The sequence below is a fragment of the Phalacrocorax aristotelis genome, chromosome 4 (assembly GCF_949628215.1).
Source record: "Phalacrocorax aristotelis chromosome 4, bGulAri2.1, whole genome shotgun sequence".
Taxonomy (NCBI): domain Eukaryota; kingdom Metazoa; phylum Chordata; class Aves; order Suliformes; family Phalacrocoracidae; genus Phalacrocorax; species Phalacrocorax aristotelis.
The window spans coordinates 64708672-64724841 of record NC_134279.1 but is presented as its reverse complement, the minus strand read 5'-3'; the positions used below and the strand labels follow the sequence as shown (position 1 = coordinate 64724841).

The 16170-nt window shown below is 39.4% G+C and overlaps 1 long non-coding RNA gene across 1 annotated transcript in view; it reads right to left on the bottom strand.

The window, feature by feature from the left end:
* Positions 1-15730, bottom strand: part of LOC142056955 (uncharacterized) — a 38484-nt gene extending 22754 nt beyond the window's left edge. Inside the window, exon 1 of the long non-coding RNA XR_012660493.1 lies at positions 15677-15730. This is a non-coding gene — a long non-coding RNA (uncharacterized LOC142056955). The remainder of the gene's footprint in view (positions 1-15676) is intronic.
* Between the last annotated feature and the right edge of the window lie 440 nt (positions 15731-16170).

Sequence of the window (16170 nt, the reverse complement as noted above, 5' to 3'; positions counted from 1 at the left end):
GGGGCCCAGAACTGGACACAGTACTCCAGATGTGGCCTCACTAGGGCGGAGTAGAGGGGGAGGATAACCTCCCTCGACCTCTGGCCACACTCCTTTTAATGCGGCCCAGATTAAATTCTTCTGATCCAAAGAAATTAGTAGAAACTCCCTGATGGTGATAGGCTGCAATTCCTCTGCAGCTTCCTTTCTGGAGAGAAAAAAAAAAAAAAAAGGAAAAAAAAAAAAAAACACCCCACCCCCGCCCCATACTCCAAAAACAAAATAAAAAAAAAAAAGAAGAAACAAACCGCCTTAAAGCCAGTGTCAAATTCAGGTCTCAAAAGCATGTGTTGATTCCACAGTACAAAGTCACTTTAAATCCCCTAGTCCCTCGTTTCCACTCCCCAGGAGGGATCAAACCAAACAGAGAACAGCTTACATTGTCAAGACCTGGGAGCTTGTTGTAAGAATAACTAGTTCTTGACATTTGAAATTACTCTGGTTCAAACATTTTTTGATCTTTCTTATTACCCCCGTGTCCTGAGAAATAAAAATATGATAATCAGAAAGTACATAATTGGGCTCAGGGTATTCTGTGGTCACCCTTGCTGGCTCTGGAGATAAAGGCACTTTGAAAGATTACACATGGATACCTAGAATTTATTCTGCACAGTCTGTGAAATGACAGATCTTTTTTCTTAATTATTCTGGCTATCAGTCTAACACCTGTAGTTAACCATTCTGTCCTGAGGAATCTCTTCTGATACATTTTATTCTTCCACAAGACACGTGGCAGCAAAACAGCACGTGGATGCTGAGACGTTTATTACTGCAGACGCGGAGGCTACCTCGAATCCCCACGATGGCTGTTTTACACCACAACGTCTCCACCGCCTCCGGGCTTGGAGGGGCTGTCCGCAGAAGGTGCCGCCACACTTCCCCAAGCATTATGGACTGGAAGCTACAGTTTTACAAGGTGTTTGGACAGAAATATATGTGTGTTAGCCAACCCACGCAACTTCTAATTAGATGTTTTCTGGAGCAGCACTGTGTGGCCTGGCCAGCCCTGTGCATCCCTGGAGCAGTGCTGGCACACAGTTTCCAGTGCCACTGGCTGACAGCCGCCCCCACTCCCTGCTGCCCAGCCCACCACCCGTTCTTCTTTAATCCTCCAACAGGACCCTTGCTGCAGCAATGAATCACGTGCTGAGAGCTTTCCACAAGCTGGGTTTATTGAGCTGTATTATAGGAAAATATAGCTCAGGCAGCCCCACTGCAGCCAAAACAATCTGTCATTTTTAATTCTTTCTGTCACCTCATTAGGTATGTAGCTCGAGTGACAGTAAAAAAACCCAAACAACAAAAAAAACCACCACCAGCAAAACCCAGAACACAACGTTTCCACAACTCCTGCTCAGACTTTTGCATAAATATCAGGGCACCAAAAGATTCATTGGCCAAACATATGTGACTCTGTGCTGTATATAACAAAGTGACATGCAGAATGGTCTCAATAGGCATATAAAGCAATTAAAAATAGCTGTGCTTCAAAGCATTGTGCTATAACATAAAAGGTCATCCCTATAAACATGAAAAAGGTGACTATTTTTTTCCTACAGACACACAAATACTCAGCTAAAGGTTCAATTCTCAAAAGGTAATCTTTAAAAATCTCTGAAAATATGCTATATCCTGTATCCTTCTCCCTCAGACCATGTCTTTTCATCAACTGCTAACATTTTAAGTTAATACAATAGGCAACATTATGAAGGCCAACTATACGTCAGAAGACAATACTGTACTAAATACAAAATATTTACCACGTGCATACACATGATAGTGAAGGAAACCCTGCCTAACTTTCTGTGAAAATGAAAAGCCTATTATTTTCCCTCCTAAAGCTTGCTTTTTTTCATATTAACACATTAAAGTTGTATTCAATGGAAGCTGCAGAGAGAACATTTTGAGGACTCTGATAATTTTTTCACTAACACTCTGAGTTTGTGGTAATAACGTTTATGCACAGATGTAAAGAATGTGCTGGCTGATTAAAAAGGAGTCAGATGGTGTTTGCACAGTGTTCAGTTTTATTTAAGGGGAGGGGGTAAAAAAGAAAAGAAAAAAAGAAGTGCTACACCTGGCTATGAACAAACAGCTTTTACAGAAGTGGAAGTAGTTTTGTGTATTGCAACTCCATAAGACCAGCCTGGATTAATTAAAAAATTCAAGATTTGGGCACATCAGCAAATCACAAGCTTTTGTTTTTACTGCAATTAGAAAGTCCACTTTAAATGATTGTCCTACTAATAATAAAAGAAATCTTAGTCCAGAGAGCAGTATTAAGTAAGGATGTGTTCAAAAAGAAATATTCATTTATTGCAGAGAAGATCCTTGCTATGGAGACCCTTCTTCCTTGTGTATTTAGGCTATACTCACATTCCAACTGTACTTGGAATGCTGTAATGCCCCAGGGGTATCTTGAAGTATAGTGAAGGTAAACATGTCACATATGAGCATAGGTGTCTACTGTTTCTTAATACACAGTTATGGTAGTTTAAAGCTAATTCATGTACTGAAACCTCATATTTTACAATGCCATAGCATGGGAAGAGATTACAGGTAATGTCATTTGCTCTCCAACTGATCAGAGAGACTGCCCTGATCAATACCTGCAGAAGTATGCAGCAGCTACACTTGGAGGAAACATACTGATTCAGGTAGAAAAACAGAAAACGCTCATGAAGAGAAAAGAAGCAGCAAAATATTCAGATGGAAGAAACATTGATTTGGAAAATTGAAGCATGCAGAAACCTGCAGCTTCACAACAGAATCCGCAACTGCAATGGGCAAGCTCATTCCATGCCTCCCTTTTTCAACGGATTTGCCTTTCAACCTAATTAGAGCAGGGACAGAGAGGTCAGATGTTCCTTGCTCCTTTTGAAAATTGACCGGGAAAACTCCATATAATCAGGAGGTATTTATGATTTCCATTGACTTTCCATTTTCTTGGTTCATCTGTTCCCTTTCAGAATGTTTGATGCTAGTCTGTTCTAAACTGTATGTTGAATTTGCTTTAATGAGGTGTCTTTGTAACAAGCATTAGGTCATTTGCTGTTTGATTTTTTCCTGTGAAAATACAGTCTTTCTTAGTTTCAAAAGTGTCCTTTGAAGAAAACTGTTATATTCCAGGCAGAAGAAAAAAAAAAAAGAAGAGGACCGGGGAGGGAGGCAGGGAGCAACCCTGTAAATCTGTCCTTTCCCCACCACAATGGTGGGGAATCGTGCACAGTTGTGGGCAGGGTCCTTTGTACCCATGATTCCCCCACCCCTCCGCAAACTCCTTTCTCCTACGATCTGGGCTCAGTCACTGAAGCCAATTAGCATAAGCAGAGCTTAATATTCAACTAGACAATTACATACACTGACAAGTGCTAGCTCAACCAAATGCTCTTCCTAGTTTTACACCTCCTCTCTCTGGAGCCTCCTTGCACCCCCGCTGCCCTTGGGTGCTCAAGTCCCCTTTCACCTGTGCCATACCTTACTCCCACCCTCACATTTCAGCTCCTCATCCAACCCCACCTTTCTGGTGGTCATTGCAGTCACCTGAAGCTCCCCTCTCTTGAGCTTTTTCCACAAAAACAGAAGTACTGCTTCTCACAAGGATATTCTAAGTGCTGCATTCACTAAAAAGCTACTTCGCTGAGGCTCTGTGGTGGGGAGCAGAGTCTCATATGGTCAGTGGATATAGGTCAGCTCAGGTAGGCTGAATTTCCTTTGGAAAGGCAAGTCTTTCTCCATTGCCTGTAGGACTCCAGGGTAAGTATGCTCCTTAGTTTCTAGCCTAGCAAGTCTTAATGAAGCTGAGTCTCTGTTTATTTAGCTTTCAAGTTTAACTTAAAAGAGTATGTTAAACTAGAAAAGTTAGCTGCTTTACTTGGCACTGAGAACTTCTCTGGAAAGTCACTGTCAAAGAAAAATACAGTCATCACTAATAGACATATGTCTGCTTTTTAGAGGGAGAATCCCATATATTTGAGATTCAACTATAGTAGGTGATGAACACCATTGAAAAAAAAGCCCTAAACCATCTTGAAAATCTATTTTAATTGTTCCTAATATACATTTTTAAGATTAATATCCCCCTACTTGCATTACAAAGGGGGCTCTTAAGATATTGCTGTTTGGGACATGGAAAGAATAAATTGTGCCAACAGAAAAGGTGCTGAGGTAGCTGGTAATTGACAGAGTTAATGAAGTATGTTAAGCAGGTATAATACAGATGAAGTTGTCCCCTGCAGGGTGATTGGCCACTGGGGAAATAGTGTGAGAGTTGTCTTTGTGTTACACCTTCTTTGCCAGATCCTATCTGCAATGAGAGATGAAAGAGATCTTGCCAGGATACCTAAGTCATCCTACGGCAAATACTGCGCTTGAAGCTGGCAGGTAAAGGACAAGATAAAGAGAAGGCAAAGAGTGTAATGGCTATCTGTAAAGCAGTTAGGCTATTTCCTGCAACCAACGTATGAATTATCCACTATTGAATAGTAATAATTTGACAGTTTTTTCTTTAATCCACTCTTATAAACTACAATACACTGTGGTGCTGCCTGAGGATGAATGACAACAGATTTTGGCCTCCCAATTTTTCTGGAAGTTGTTTATTTTTAGATATTGTTTTAACAATTAACTAAGCAGTACAATGGATCTATACAGCCAAGGATGGTTTTGAGAGTCATATAGGTTTTGTATTATTTTCTCAGTCTATTGTATGTGAATATTACCATTGAAACAGCAGGGAAAATATCAAATGGAGATAGAGCTCAGCCTCTCCATTATATGAAGCTGTGCGGTCAGTATTGGTTCCAAAGAAGGCATGTAGACCACGGAGTAATGAAAAATCATTGATATCAGTTTGGTGTCTATATAGTCTAATGTGCTATTCCAACATTGTTCTTACTAAAAACACCTCAGAAGAGTAGTTAGCCTTCCTTGGCCATCAGATCTCAAAATATCCTGAAGCTTCCTTGATTCTTTCAGGTGCTGACAGTATTTTCATGTCACGGACACATGAAAATTATACATTTTTTAATTATTGAAGTTTTAGCTGTTGATATTTTCTTGATTGATATTTACCTGCTCATAATGAAAGTGAGTTAGTAGTTATTGGACCTTTGAGCTTTTCAATATGGTTTTATCCTCATCAACATCTTACAAATCCAAGACAGAAAAAAGAGCTTTACCAACAAATGTCCTTTAAAAGGTGTCCTTCAAACAGAGGCACCAAAGAGGATTAACTAAGAGTTCTTCTCAGGATTCTCAAAGGCAGTGATATTTACAGAAGGAAGTGATTCTTAGCAAACATCTGAGAACATAAACAAAGAAAATATTTCTAAGCATCACATGGCAAACAATCTTTTAATATTCAAAATATAGGTAGTGGGAAAGATTAAATGGAAACACTTGTTCGTTGTAGGATTTAGGCTTAAAATAATCACGATCTCTTTCCCCAATAGTTCTTACAGCTGTAAGATTGGTATAGCCATTTGTTATTAAGTCGTCAAGAACAACCACCTGGATATGAGAATATTTTCTACAGAGCTTCTTACTATGGGAATTTGAAAATCACTCCCTTACAATTTGTCACGACCACAGTTTAAAACATGTTTGTGCCCGAAGAATCTCAGGTGATGCCATTAAGACAGCAAAAAATACCACAAAATACCAAGAGATCAAGCCAACTAGCAATTATCTAAAATATTTTTCTGGTATCTACCCAGATTTGCCTTTTGGGAGTGCTAACTCAGTAAATAATCACTATACATAAACAAAGTATTGGCTATAACTCTTAAAAGAACTTAAAATCCGCTTCAAAGTGGTTTGCTTTGTTTGATAAAATACTCTTTGGGGATGTACTAATGGACAAAACTAAAGATTCAAAGAAAGAAAACTTGATCAGTTTGAAAGAGCATAGAAGGCTGAAGGAAGCGAATGTAAAAATATGCTGGTACTCACTTAAAAAGTGCTAACTTCCTCCTGCAGGTCATCTCACGGGCCCACCTTGTACCACAAAATAGTGTAATTAAAAAGTGCTGATGCTGTGCTAGCAAGTGTTCTCTTTTCAACCCTTGTTTAGGACTAACCAACAAGACATTATGTTATACACAGGGTTGTGAGTTTGTATCTTACAGGCTGCCTTAAAAATAAAAGACACTATAAAACCCCACAAAATCAGATGAATGAGAGTGCTCCTAATCTATCAGTAATAATTAATAAACTCTTAAATTATATTTTATATCTGAAAGCTTTGTACAAAAATATCCATATGATACCTCTGTAATTAACTACAGCTGACACAATTGCAAATTGCGTGTGCATGAGTGAGAAACCCACATGCTCAGACTGACAGTATATCCTATACAATGTAATGCATAAAATTGTCCAGTATAATCTTACAAAGCCCAGCTAGAAAAAGACTAGTCATCTCTCCCTCCCTTTCATCTTCTTGCTAAATATACTACTACCTTTTCTAAATCTGTATGCAAGTATTTGAAGAGAAGCAAGCCTGGGCCGGTTGTGAGGAATTCATTGAACATACAAGGGGACTGTGCTGTGTGCAACATCTCAGTTAGCTTACATGTTAAATAGGTAATGGCACTTGACTGTTATGTCGTGAAGGAACCTGTTTGTTAAAAGGATATTGCTACTTATTTAAAGGATACTGTCTAAGGTCTGGCTAAATAATAAGGATTCCAAAGTGGGCAGAAATCTGAATGGTATAACAGCGGAGGCTAGAAGGGAAAAGACTGCCCTTCCTCCTGGTTCAGATACTTTCATCTATTTCACAGTATTGGAATGAAATTTGAATGTTTTCTCAGATTTGAAGCACTGCTGGCCACAGATATGCAGACAAGGAGCCAACCACTTCCAGATGAAAATCTGCAACTATGATATCCTATGAAATCTGTGAAAGGTTGGTTTTGGTTTGGGATTTGTTTGTGGTTTTTTTGCTTGGTTTTGGGGTGTTTTAGTTGAGTTTTTTCTTCTTCTCTAGTTAATAACCTTTCAGATCTCTGCTGAGCCAAGAACAGAGCTGAGATATCAAATATATTTCTCAAAAGAATCAACAGCTTCATGCTCTTCCAAAAAGGTACAGTTTTGTTTGCTCCTTCATTCCAGAAGTAGCTTCCTTAACAACAGGGATAACTGAGCTTGAAAGGGTTTTGCTCTGAAATGTCAATGTTGTTTACTTCCACTGCTCTTCATTTTGGCATTTTGGCCTGAATTTTCAGATCTGGGTCTGTGGGAATCATAAATCATGGGTAGTAGATACGTAGAAAATGAAATAGTGTGGTCCATGTACTTAGTTTTCAAGGAACTTTGAGTCTATAGCTCCTCAGTTGTCAGCTCCCAGCTTTTGTCCAATCAATTTTTTATTTTTAAAGGAAGCTAGACCAAAAAAAAAAAAAATTCACTGCATTATCTGGTTTTCCCCAAAGTTTGAAGAGAGTATGTGCTGATCTGGAGTTCTGCTCAGGAACATGTCTAATTTTAATTAAAGCAAACTATTACAGAATGTAAAGGCTGCATGTTTCCGTTTGATTCTCCCTTGGTACAGACCATCTTATAAACACAGTGGCATCTCTCTGAAAGTGAAACATACTCTCTAACCCCTTGCAGGATTCATAAAATCCTGCCCATATGTCATGTGGCTGCCGCCTTACCTTCTCATGGGACAGAAAGTCCTGGCAACCACTTTGGAACTTCAAAGAGAGTTTGTTTGGGTTTATTTCACTTTTTAAAGAAGGTTTATCAAATAAAACCAAAGCTTTACATTGTTTAAAGCATCATCTGAGATTCTTCTTAAAGGATAAGTCCTTTCCTTAGTGCTTAGCTCACCCTTCTCAGCTGGATACTGGGAAACTAAGTGGAAGAAAAGGAAGAAGGATTTTCTCTGTAGATTGTGAGAAAGACATTGCTTCTGCTTAAGACGTTACATTGGTTTAGTGGCTTCTGCTCACTCTTTTCATGTGAAAAAGGTCGGGGGACACTTTTGCAAAGTTATTTGGGCATTTGAAGATGTTTCTTCATCTGCAACTGGAAAATGCCTTTGCAGAAAATGGAGGCTGCTTTTTGAAATGCTTTTTCCAACAGGTGATACATTAGCAGGAGGTCTGCATCTCATAATGCGATTCTGTAAGTGAGGATGGCCCTTTGGCACTGCACAGATTTCACTGAAGCCATCAGAGCTGCACCCAAGGCCAGGAACTCCCTTAGATCTCATGGCAGGACTGATAGTTACAGTTTGGCTGCTATTTTTGCAATGGTCTGACATACTTGCCTGTATGGATTATGGTCATCTTTTACGTTTCTACGTGTACAATCAACAAAAGGGGAGTGGAAAAAGAAAATTTCTCTGTCACATGGAAGCAGAGGCAAGCATTGCAAACAAAATGCATTTCAATAAGCCATAATTACACATACAAATTCATCAACTAAACTTGGGCATGCAATTAGTGGAATAATTATGCTGTAATTGTAACTGAATACCAAAACAGATGACCGTGTGCCAGCCTCCACCCTACCCAGTTGTCTTTGTGCTGTAGCTCCTGTGCGCAGTGGTGTATCTGCTTTTGTGTATCTCCTGCTGAAAATATGTACCAGATGGGTAAATGCCATTGGTTTCTCACTTAAGACACCAATTCTCCCAATTTACAACCAGCTTGTTGTTATAATACCTGTGACTGAGGCCCTGTTGTGATGTGTTGCCTCACTAGATAGTCAGAGACAGTCCCCAGCCCAGAAGCTTAGAGTCAAAGAAGACAAGATTTGGAGACATGCTGTTGTCCTTGTTCCACATACAAGATCCTGAGCTATGGATAGATAGAAGGAGTGTTAATTTCCACGGATACTGAGGTGCTTAATTGTCTTTTACATTAACAAACTTTGCAGTAACAGTCTTTAATGACAGGTTTCACCAAATGTAAGATACTTTGTTGAAATGGCCATGTTGGTTGTAAGCTCCCAGAATAATCGATGTACAGTCACCTCCGCCAGGAGACTGCACAGAGAGCACAACCGAGCAGAGCAGTGCCTTGCTTACCTTCTTGGCATCAGCTGGGAGGAGTCCAGGCCTAAATTAGTCCTCTAAGTACTTTATCCAAGATCAGGTAAATAGTTTGTAGCAGAGAGAAGAAATCAACCCACACTCCTCTTTTTCTTCACTTTCAGGAAATTATTTCCTTGTGATATATGGCTTCCTTATGTAAGTTTGCCTAGAGTTTTCTGAATATACTGATGCCATCAGCAGCATCTAAATATCAGTATTTTGATTACTGTTAATATGCATATGTTTCAAAAAAATGAATTTAGCTAAGAATAAAAATACCTTTTATACAAGATATAGCAATTTTTAGAAATATATTGATTTCATGTACTTAGTTCAGTGAAAAATCTGTTGGTTTAAGCTATCTGCCATTAGTTTCAATTAAAATATATTGATCTGAGCAAATGTTGGTTAGATTAAGTGTTGCCTGACTATGAAAAAAAATATTTGCTTAAGCAAAAATTGTATGAGTATTTAGACATGTATTTTAGGTTGGGGAGTCTTCTAGCATCAGTAGAACTGTTTAGGTATCAATAAATTTCTTTAAACATAAATGAAAATATCCTTTCTGAAATTAAAAAAGCTGATTACAGTAATATTGGGACTAGCATGCATATTAATTCAAATAAAATTGGTTTTGAAAGAGTAGGCATTCAGGCAGGAATATTGTAACTTGAAAACACGGGGAATTCAAGCCCTCTGTGAGAGAAAACAGGCTTTCCCATGGAAAGGTTTTCTTCTTCAACCACAAAGCTAAGATTTCCTGGTGTCCTCTAAACTGATTTTTTTTTGAATAATAAAATAATCTTGGTATCCTTAGATAGTAGGACAACACAGATGCAGGCTAGTACATGCAGCTCTTTTAAAGTACTATATGTGCATTATTAATGGGATTAATTATAATTCAAAGCATCAAAAATATATATACAGAAATAAAAAGCATGCAAGCAATAAGGCTGATACACCAGTCCTTTATTAGTTCTATAAAGACTGGAAGCCCTTGGGACTCTGAACTGCAAGAAGCAGAGTACCCTCACCTTGTGATAAAAGATGGACTTGCCTGCCTGACTCTGCCCTCAGCTACCTGCACTTGCACCCACATGATAACTCCCCAGCACGGCCAGCCAGAGAGCAGGCTGAGTCTTTCCCACAGGGGTTTGTTTACAGCCATGCAGCAATTCAGCTCTAGGGTTCAGATTAAAAAAATCGGGAGATCTGGAATGGTAGTTGTACATTTATCCTTCACAGACATATATGCTGTCCATTTGAACTGTTTACACTAGAGTTGATTATTTTAGACACGTTTTTTATTTTAATCTCATGTATTCAGTTTAAAAAAAAGAAAGATCCCTGGGTAGAAAATAGGAGACACTTGTCCTCACAGGTTTGTCTCTGGGAAAGGTACTGCCCAGTGTCTCTCTTTTTCTGTGTGTACAGAGAAGAAATCTTACATTTGTAGGTTTTTGTACCTGCCACCTGTTCTGTATTACAATGGCACGCTTTGTCTGGTAGAACTGCATTTACTGTGACAGTTCATTCACCAGCACCAGGAGACTGACAATTAAAAGCACCAGCACAGTAGTAAAACAGTTTCTGGATGGCAAGGGGAGTAGCCAGCGCCACAACAGCACAAAGCTGTGGTGCAGTGTTCAGGGGTGTCACAGTTCAGGCAGGCATGCACCATGCAATTTTGGGGAGTCCAAGAGGAGCAGACATGCACAGAAAGAACATTTGAGTGCACGTTTTCAGTGCAGTGTATGTGAAACACACAACCTCCGCTAGCTTTAGTAAGCTTTACAAAGCCACACCCCTACATCTTGTACTGCAAATGTCCCTCTGACCGTCAAAAATACACAGTGATTAAACAATCAATAGACAAGTATTGAATTCTGAAGTAAAGAAACAACAAGTAATGATTGATGTCACAAAGTGGTTCCCAAAACAGGAAGGATTAATAAATCGAACGTTTGAAGCTTTTGAGGGAGGAATAAAAAAAAAGGATGGGTGCTTTCCTTTCCATATTTTCTGGATCCCAGATTTTCAAACTACCCTTATATCATTGCTTTCCAGGATTACTTCTAGAACTGCTAAGGTTAGAAATATATTGAGTTTTCTAGTAGAAACTGAGGTTTTCATGTTTCCAATGTCTGTGACTGTAAAAAAGGGCACCAAATCTTGAAGTCTCGTGATCATTTTGTGACTAGTAACAGTGATGTATACATGAAGTATCTATCCTGTTAATGACCCCGGCAGATATCAAATTTTTACATTTAGCAGTATACAATTTCCACTAGAGAAGAAATAGATGAAGGAGCAAGATGTTGTTGGGTCTTTTTTTAAGATGATCTTAGCTGCAGAGAGTCTGCAAAGTCCTTTCTCTGAACACAGTAGATTTTAAGCACCCATGAGTAATTTATTTGATTATGGCTCTACTTTCAGACAGGACTTTATTGAGCAGGTCTTTCCTTTTAGCCATTACCTGTTTCAAGCTGCCATTGGTTGTACCAGTTATATGTAAATAGTCCCTGGCTTTGTTGTTTCCTTTGCTTGTAAAGACATATACAGTTACCATTCTCAGTTCCCCAAACTTTTTGATTGTTAATTGGAGACGTGAAAAAAATCTCTTTAGCTGCATGGGTCACAGTTGTGCTTTGGGCAGAGGTTTCTATAGTTTCAGCTAGCTGTTTCCATAAAGATGTGGATTTAGACTTCTTTTAAATTAAGAACTCCTGCTCAGTGGGTTTTGTTTAAACTCTGTAGTAACAATAGTTAAACCCCACTACTATGCCCTTGCTTAGCAGAAATAGGAATTCATACCTGAAAATGTGATGTGTATGAACTTTCACACCGGGATAGACCTCTCAGACTGTATGTCACATAGCAATTATAACAGCCATTATCAACCAAAAGGAAAAACTATGCAAGTGTGAAAATGAGAGATGAAATCCAGGTGCATTCCTACACAGGAGTGTATGGATCAGTGAACAAGTCTTGGGGCAAGACAAGGCAGGAAAATCAGCCACAGCACTGAGCAGTCAGCATCATATGTAGTACTTGATTATCAATGTCAAGCAAAAGTAAGCTGTGAGCTTCATAAACAAAGAACAACACAGATGAAAGGCTGACCCAAAGCACCCTACAATCCAACATCTTTTCTAGGGCTGGGACATTAACACAACTCTGTGTTGATTTCCTTCAGCTCTAATTTGGAGGAATCAGCACAGACTGGAAAAGAGAAGGAAGAATCAATTCTCTTCCTTGATATTCATGTTTGTTTTTATTTATTAATGTTCTTACCCATTGCCAGCCCTGCTAACCTGGCAGAGGGATTTACAGCACCAGAACAAATCTCTGCTGGCTTTTTAACCCAAGAATGTTAAGAGATTTCTTCATTCCCACCCAAAGTACTTATTTATCCACTGAGTTAACACTGCAAAACTGGAAAGCTATCTACAAAACAGGCATTTCTGATTTAAAATATAGAGGGACCTCCCCCCATCCTCCCCCCCATTCACTTCAGTGGGAGTTTCTGACTGAATAATTAAAGACAAAGATGTCTTCAGAGGTTGAAGAATTAAGTCTGCTTTTGAAGCAATGAGATAATGGGTATGCGAGAACTCTGAGGACAAAGCTGCTTACAGCATGATCCCAGTCACTTAGGGGGTAAGTCTCAGAGACACAGAAGCTCCCTTAACCAAAGCCAGCCCCAGTAACCAAAATCCCAGCAAAACACAGATGATGGGCGGAATACAGAAAAGCAAGAATACTTACATTATAGGATTTACTTTAATCCATATCATAAAACTAGGTCAGATGACTATCTAAGCAGGTAAGGATTAAATGATGAACAATAAGTGCAACAAATAAGAAATAAAGGAATCAGTAAAAGATAAGGTGAAAGAGCAAGGCAAACAAAACCTTGTACTAGGCCTAAGCAGCAGAACATGTGCACAGAGCTGCTGGAAGTTTAACATGCAGTACTACATGTGAGCATAAACTCAAGGAAGGAGACCAGAAGGTGGCAGAGACATTTTTATTGTGACAAATGTAATGTCTTTCTTTTTTAATATTCACAGTTATAATACTTTGATGCCATCTATACCAGTTTCAGACAGCAACACCATATTCCCTGATACTATTCCAAATATTTCATGGATAGTGTTTTGCCCAGCACGCTCAGGTGATGTAGGGTAGCCCAGTGTCACACTTGCTGAGTTAGGGCACAAGAGTCCTGCAAGGTAAATCAACTGTGGGATCATCTGCCTGTGTTCATGAAAGATATATATTTTACCAGAAAGCCAGACGTTTTTCATAAGCACACATTCTTTTATCTTTCCTAAAATTTCAAATTTCAGGAAAGTTTTTCCAAAGCTGAGGAGACCAGAGGGTGGGCAAACATTCATGAGAAAGGAGAAAAGTTATTTACAGTGAAGCTGAACTCATTCAGATAAGTGACTATTCTAATAAATGTTTGACTTCTCTCCCACACTTTATGGAGAGAGATTCAGGCTTAAGAAATAAAGTGCCTAAATTAAGAAGCTTAATAATTTCTGCATTTAAGCTGACTCGGTGGTTTGTGGGAGTGCTTAAGGTTTATGCTAGAAATTCCCTTGCATCCCAGGCATCAGTAGTGGAAGCTGATAAGATAACTTGAAGCATGGGAGCAGCATGTCTCACTCCACTGGCTCTGCCTTCAGAGAACATTAGTAGCTGGCATGAGGATGAGTCTAGCTCTCTTTCAAAAGCATAAAAAAAGCAAAGGCAGTTAGCTACAGTATACTGCCTATAGTTACTACCACACACTCCCTTAAGCACAGGAACTCATTTCCATTGCTTCAATGACCTTTTCCAGATCTCTTCACCATGGTGGACTCAATGTCAGACAAAAGAAAAGGGAAAAACCTTTGTCTTAATTAGTATCAAGCATTAAATAGCAACATACCACAGACCTCACACTGAGAACTGGAAAAGTGCTGAAGGCTTGCTAGAGGGGGTATAAGTACATAGAATCATAGAATCATTAAGGTCGGAAAAGATGTCTAAGATCAAGTCCAACCATCAAACCACCACGCCTCCTAAACCATATCCCGAAGTGCTGCATCTACACATTTTTTGAACACCTCCAGGGATGGTGACTCTACCACCTCTCTGGGCAGCCTGTTCCAATGCCTGACCACTCTTTCAGTAAAGAAGTTTTTCCTAATACCCAGTCTAAACCTCCTGTGACACAACTTGAGGCCATTTCCTCTCGTCCTGTCACAATTTGCTTGGGAGAAGAGACCAACACCCAGGCATGTCTGGTTTTCCTGGCCTTTTCTGCTCAGTCTCAACAACCAGCTGGAAGTGACCAGGAGGCAGTAGTTGCTTCAAGGCAGTGTCACTGTGATTGAAGTAAGGAAGTGGGATTATGCTTTCACTGTGCAAACCCCAGACCCAACCTAAGAACCAGCCCTACTGAAAAGATCTTTTCTGAGCTCAAAATTCAACCATTCTGTGATGATATCTTGGTGTGATACTCTTTCATTCACGTAATATAACAACATTGACTTGTATTATTCTTGTCACCCATTATAACCCCTAAATCCTTTGTAAAAATGCAAGCGAACAAGAAACTCCCACAACTGTATCCCCTCTTTTATAGGATTTTTGCTGAAGACAGGGAGAAGAACAGGGGCAAGAGATTTCAGAAGTTTCGTGCACCTGTTACACCACCCTGCATTACACCTGTGAACTGCTTTTCACACAGACCCTCTGCACACATGTGGAAGTACTATGGTAAGCGCAAAACTGCAACGTGCATTGTACTGCTCAGTTACTTAGATATTGCATTTAACTAAAGACACTTAGTCGCACCAGTTAAGGACTAGCTAGTGTGACTGCATACTGCAAAATACTCTCAGTGAATGCTTGCTTCAATTCCTAGGCAAATTTGCTCGCAATCATGTTCCTTCTGCCTACACTTCTCACAAATAGGCTATTCATTAATTTTATGCCACGCCAGGAATATGTGCTGAAAATGGAGATGCTCAAAACAATTTCCAGTTCAACATAAAAAAAGGGGAAAGGGGGTTGGAAATTTTGACTGTGTTCTCAGATATTAATAAAAGAAGTTGGAAATAAAACTTGAGAGTGAGTGTTGAATTTGTAGCTATGGCAATGGTAAGTCTCTAATGGGCAGAGACTGCCAGAGAGTAGCACTGTTCTGTATGTTCCACTGAATTAGAGGCATCATTGCAGGTATTTAGCAAACTGACCCCAAAAGGCATCCGAGGCCATCCAGGTTTAAGGCAAAGGCTTGAAGTTCTGGGACGAAACACAGTAATGTCAAAAAGGAATGACAGAAATTATGTTTCCTATTGACTTCTATCCTCCTCTGTCTTCTGACTGTAAGTGCGTCAGGGCATGACTATACATATGCATGTTTCCAGATAATAGCAGCAGAGGCAGGAAAAAATTATAGCGTGGTTGAAAAGACTTGATCAAAATGGTTGAACAAATACAATTGTGAGTGTATTTTTATCTTCAAATTACTCATAAAATGTCTGGGAAGGAGCTCTGAGCATTGTTTCAGGGGGTTTTGTAACCAAAACTTACCTTAAGAGTTGGGAGGATGTGTCAAGAGGAAGAGGTGAAGGAGGAGAATCACAGCAGCCCAAGGGTTAAAGCAACTGGAAAAAAAAAAAAGGCCAGGAAGATGGTAACAAAGCAAACACCTACTCAGCAGAGTGTTTAATGCCAAAGATCAAGTTATGGCATACAGCTGGTAATATTGCTGAGGTCAAGAGGCTGCAAACCCTTTAGAGATGGTTATCGCTGTCTCTCAGCTTCACATATTTTGACTTTACGCTCCATTTTTCTTTCACCAGCCCTCATGGTAAGTGCCTAGTTGATGGCTATTCTGCTCAACCTTTAAGGAAGCAGGGTAATCCCCAGCCAGCATTTCTGTGGCTTCTGTTTCCTGTGTCAGCAAATAACTCCGAGTAACAAATGCATTCAGGAAAATCAGGATCTGTTCACGGACAATTTGCAAACATAGGAAGATTCAAAAATTCAATTAATAACTGACTTGTTATGAACTATTATCTCTG